Source organism: Pteropus vampyrus, unplaced genomic scaffold (genome assembly GCF_000151845.1).
Source record: "Pteropus vampyrus isolate Shadow unplaced genomic scaffold, Pvam_2.0 Scaffold111, whole genome shotgun sequence".
In the NCBI taxonomy this organism is placed as follows: Eukaryota; Metazoa; Chordata; class Mammalia; order Chiroptera; family Pteropodidae; genus Pteropus; species Pteropus vampyrus.
The window spans coordinates 1,228,688-1,234,326 of record NW_011888892.1 but is presented as its reverse complement, the minus strand read 5'-3'; positions in this window follow the sequence as shown (position 1 = coordinate 1,234,326).

Sequence of the window (5,639 nt, the reverse complement as noted above, 5' to 3'; positions counted from 1 at the left end):
CTCCCTGAGTGGATGCCCTGAGCAGCGGGCCCGACTCCAGCTGAGCCGTCGCGGCCCCGCCCCCTCCCGGTCGTGGCGAGTGTTCCCATTCGCTCTGGCAGCATCCTCTGAATGGCTCGAGAACCTTCCTCGTCTGAAAACGCAGGCTTTTAGAGCTCGTGGGGGGCTGAGGTTACTCCCCGCTCCTCAGCTGAGCCGTGTGTGGGGAATAGTGGGCAGCGGAATTTCTCCATGCCCCCTCGTTGTTTTCTCAACATAAAGCCCTAGAAGTGCGACTGCCTGAAGGAATCCGGCCCTCGATCACCGGGTCACCTGATCACCCTGCAGGAGGGTGGGGGGAGGGCTCTGAGCCCTTCCAACGGCCCCGAACAGGCTACTACCAAGCCGTGCTCTTTGCCACTCAATAGGCAGATGAGCGGATTTTGCATTTCTTTATTAACATGGTCTTGGTTGGCCAAGGGTGTTTACTCACGAGTGGCCCATGGTCCCTTTCCTTGCCTGGACAGTGGAGAGTCCAGAATGTGGGTGGTCGTCTACTGCCAGGCAGACCCCGCGTTCGGCCTGGCTCGGGGGGCATGTGGTCCTCAGGTCCTGGGGGCGGGTGGTGGCGTGACCTCACTGACGTGCGTGTCTGTCTCCCCACAGAACTGTCAGACCTTCAGCAGCCTCAGCTGCCTGAGCGCGGGGATGGAGGACTGCGGCCCCCACAGCCCCTTCGCCCTCCACGTCAGCAGCACCAGGTCCTGGACCGCCCTGCTCTCGGCCTCCGGCCCCGGGGGCAGGACCCCCGCCGGGACCCCAGTCCCTGAGCCTCCGCCCCCGTCCTTCGATGAGCACCTGGCCTACAAGGAGGAGCTGTACAGCGAGGAGTCGGACGGGTGCACCCTGGACGAGGGCTGCGGCAGGGGTGGGGAGCCGGCCTCAGCCTGGCGGGACCGCGGGGTTGCTGGGGGCAGCCCCTGCTCCCTGGACGGTGAGCTGGACATTGAACAGATAGAGAACAACTGAGGCGGGCCGCGGGCCCCTGGTCGGGGGTGGGGGCACATCAAGTTCGACGGCTTCCCTCCGGGCACGAGGTGGTCACCAACGCGGGGAGCCCCACTCCTGGGCCTGACCTCCCTGGAAGGCGCCAGGTGCCAGGGAGTGAGCCCACCCACGCCCCGGGAAGCCAGCCCCCCGCAGGGGCCCGTGCCACATGGCGCGACGCGACGCCTCGGCCTCTCGCCGGCACGGCAGCCACGGCCCCCGAGCTGCTGCGGCCGCCAGAGCAGCTGCTCGGGTGGGTCTCCCCCCTCCTCCTCGTGGGACCTCGGCCGCGAGCGCCCCGGCCGCCCCCGCTGGGCAGCCCCGTGGCCCTGCTCCGCATGCTCAGGCCCGTCTGGCGGTGTCAAGGCCCTTCTTGGCCTCCTGCTCAGGTTCAGTTTGGGGGGTCAGCCCCACAGTTCCTTTCACTCAGTTTTATTCCGTGCCTTTGCTCCCAGGTCTCCCCGCTTCGGGCTTGGGCAGGGTCGGGAGGTGCTGGAGTGACCTCCTGTAGTAACACCCCAACTGTCTGGCCTTAATCCCAAGTGTGAGCGGCAGGGGCCCAGGGGTGCTGGGGTGGCCCTCCACGTCTGAACTCTTGGGGCCCAAGGAACAACTTGGGGTACCTGTTAGAGGCCATCTGCATTAAGTAGACTTTTGGTTCTGTTGCCTGGATAGACCCACTTTCCTCTCTCGTGTGTGGGGAGCCTGACCCTGTGGCTCTCTGCCACTCTGGGGCCACCTTGGCAGGGTTGGCAGATGGCGGCCATTCTCTGTGGCTCACCTGTCACTGAGTGAGGCGCTTAGTCGATTCAGGAGGGTGGAGAGACGTCATCATAAAAAGGCGACCTCTTAAAAGGAGGTAGGAGCTATGAGCAGGTCTGCAAACCCAGGTCCTGTGCACCTGTCAGGGGTGGGGGATGTCTGCCGGCCATTCTGGGAGGACCTAGGTCAGGAGCCTTCAAGACCCCTGCAGTATTCCAGGCACGTTCTCACTGGTGGTGGGGACTGTGCGCTTCAGTCGAGGTGGCCCCTCTGCCTCGAGACAGGCCTGTGTGCGGTCAGCTGGGCGAGCAGAGCTTTTCCAGTGCTGCCTTCTTGCTCCGGGCTCACCGGGAAGCACACTGCACCCTCCCCAGCCCCTCGTGCCCCTGGTAGACGCCCTGGTGGTGGTGCTGACATGGAGCCCTGCCCCGCGGTTGTGCTCCCCGGTGGCTCCTGTCCAGCTTGGTTGCAGACGTGTCCCGTGGGTGCTGCTCTCTTGGAATATTGGTTTTTCAGCAAACTCGGCATCTCACACAGACGGTAGCAGCTGGGTCGGCTCATGAGCGCGTGGCCCCTTCTCCCAAAAGCTGAAAGTCAACCGAGGCGCTCTCCGGAGTTGACGGACACGTGGCAGCGGCACGTTCATAGCCACTCTGCTTCTGCTCTGCTCTTAAGAGCAAATGCCTCACTTTTCCTCTAAAGAGAGACCCAATTTGGGAAGCTTTACTTAAACCTTCACTTTTTCATATCAAAAGTGTGGTGGCTCAGGTTCTGATTTATAGGTGTCTTTTCCTGCAGATCAGCCATAAGATATAAGATGCTTGCAGAAAACCCCGAGTCAGTGGCCTTGGAGATGGTGTCGAAGCCGGCGATTGGAGAGATGATGGGTGCGTGGGCACCGGGCAGGGCCTGGGGCGTGAACTGGCTTCGCCTCAGTGGCTCCCACCAAGCAAACGTCCCCTGGAGAGCCAAACCAGAGAGCTAGGGCCTCTGGGTAGACGGTCTCGCCCAATCTGTACTTGTGGGCTGTGGAGGCCACGTCTTCTTAGAGGTAATTCAGAGGGGGGCCGGGGCAGGTGTTGGGTGACAGTGGCAGTGTATGAAGTCGGAGAGCACACGCTGGTGCTTCGTGTCCTCACAAAGCCTGAGGCGGGAGGTGGCACCTGGCCCACACCAGGAGTGGCCACAGAGGGACCATGGCCTCCACAGCAGTCCTTCCTATGGAAGCAGGCAGGGCCCCACCGCTGGTCCACACTGCAGTGAGGGGTGGGCTTTGGGCCAGGACGGTGCCTTTCCTTGGTGCCAGGAGGGGAAGCACATGGGATGGGTGTCGCAGGTGACCTGTCTTTGGACTTGTGGGCCACCTCCCCCCAAGCTGGTCCTATCGACCCGCAAGCCCAGCCTCAGGGCGCTTGCGGGCAGAAGGGATCCTAGCCCAAGGCAGAGTTTGGCCCTTTCCAGCCTCCTTAGGCCCCTCGTGGCTGACCTGGCTCCACCGAAGCTCCTGGCCCAAGCCCGCAGCAGCAGTGACAAGGGGAGAGATGGCGGGTGGCGCTTCTGCTCAGAGGGAGAAAGCCTTCAGGTGGTTCGTCTCGCCTGGGGAGAGAAGACTGTATCTAGAAGGTGCTGCCACGTGGCTCGGAGGCACATTCTGTGCTACCCGGCTGGCACCAGCCATCTTAGAATTCATGGAGGTTCACCCGGGAGGTTCCCTCTGATCCTGTGTGACTGTCCCCAGGGGCCATAGGTGGGCTGGCAGGCACACCCTGCAGGAGCCTCACTTCTGTCGGGGCCCTGCCTTGTGGCCGATGCCCATGAACTCCTGCCTCTGAGTGGAGACGGAGGAAGTTCAGAGCTAGGAGGGAGGGCTGTGCCAGACCACCCGCCCAGCTGCCCGCTGGGGCCCTGAGGGGCAAGAGCAGGGTCTGGCTCTCGGGGAGCTGGGTGGGGAGGACAGGCTTCCTGGCATATGGCACCCCCTCGGTCCGAAGGCGCACCCCCTAAACTGCTGGGCTGACGGGCTGCCATCTGCCGTGGAGGCCGGGCTGGGCTCAGGCCCGCAGCCTCACCGTCCACGTTGCTGCAAACCCTCTTGCCTTACTTGCGGTGGGGGCCCGGGCCGGCCCAGGGCCCCAGGCGCACGACACCCGGGCCACGGGGAGCTCGTTCTGACCGTACATATGGATATCCATTCTCAGAAAGCCTTACTTTTCAACAGAATTTTTGTAACAGGAAAGTTTTGTGAATTTGTATGCTGAAAGAAAATTTTAATAAAGGAAAAGCTCACATTATAAAAAAACACAGAGAGCCACGTTTGGACCCAAACGTCCAAACGGGTCTCCTCGTGTGGGTGGCCTGGTTTCCCACATGCCCGAGGGCACCCAGGGCACGGCCCGAGCAGCATCCATGGCATTGAGTGCCCTGCATGCCCTGCTGTGGCTCGGGCTTGGCATCTCCGTGTCTGCCCGTGAGGTTAAGGTCGTGCACTGTGACCTCAGGACCGGTCACCTAAGTGATGACCGCTTCGGGCTCTGCGCCTGGGGCGTGAGCAGCCCCCAGACACGGGCTCGGCAGCCCGGTCCGGGCCTGCTGGTGCCGCCCAGTCACTCTGCTCCGTGTCGGCAGTGGGGCCGCCTCTTGCCAGAGCCACACGGTCAAACACCACCCTCGCCTCGCCCACCGGTGCCAGTCACAGAAAACCTTGCCTCTTTAAAGAGAAAAGGAGAGAAAAAGATTTTTTAAAACTCCCAGACACAGGAGAGATCTTGTAGCCTAGGTAGGGTAGTCTGACCTTCTAGCATAGTCTCTCTGGCAAATAAACCGTGTTTTCAGCGCGTGGGGCTGGGGGCCCGGTGACACACGGGGGCTGCTCCTGGGCTGTAGTGTGCTTTCCACAACGGACATGCTTCAGGAAGGGTGGCAGCCAGCGCGCGTGGGGTTGGGCCGGGCCCCCGTCCGGGGAGCAACCTCTGCGCCGAGGGCGCCAGGCCTGCATCGCCCACCGCGCCCCTCACAGGCCCCACACAGGCCACAACTTGCACTAGGAGCCGCTCTAGTCTCAGGAATTTGCTTGTTACTTTTACTGTGTAAATAAAGCTTCCTGGTTCAATATCCAACCACCAGAGCTGGCTGTCTGGTTTCTGTCGGGTGCAGAGTCCGCGGGGCCACCCTCCGTCTGTGGCAGGAGCAGGGCCTGGGCCTTTCTGTCCCCTCCAAGCCACAGGGTCAGGTGTGTAAAAGGGAGGTAGCAGACACCTCAGAGTCGTCAAGAGGCTCAGATGCAGGGGGTGAGTGACCATGGGGCGGGGGAATGGCGATGGCTGGGCCTCAGCTGTGGTCACAGGGAGATCCCCTTCTAGAGGCACTCTGGGCAGCCCAGTGCCCAGGGCAGTGTGGGGTACGGGTGCAGGGGCCCAGCTCCTCACTGTAGCCGAGAGCCAGGGACCTTAGGACAGCAGGCAAGGATACCCCTTCTGTAACCCAGGACAGCAGGCGGGGACACTCCTCTGTGATGTCCGAGTCCAGAGCTGTGGAGAAACTTCTGAGTCCCAGTGAACACGTCAGCTCGACCCTCGGCACCACCGACAGGCATGGGCACGTGCAGCTTGTTCCGGGCCGCACTGCTGCGGACTCCCAGGCCGGCCCGAAGCCCTGCAGGACCCCCCGCCCACCAGCACAGCCACAGGGTGGCATAGGCTGGGCCCCATGTTCCATGGAGGACAGGGTGGCACCCATTTGCACTGCCTGGGCCTGGGGGACACCGGGACACACAGCTCAGCCCAGCGAGGGCTCAGGGCCCACGGTCCCTGGGCCTGACCCTCCAAATTGGAGACTGCAGCTAACGAAGCTCA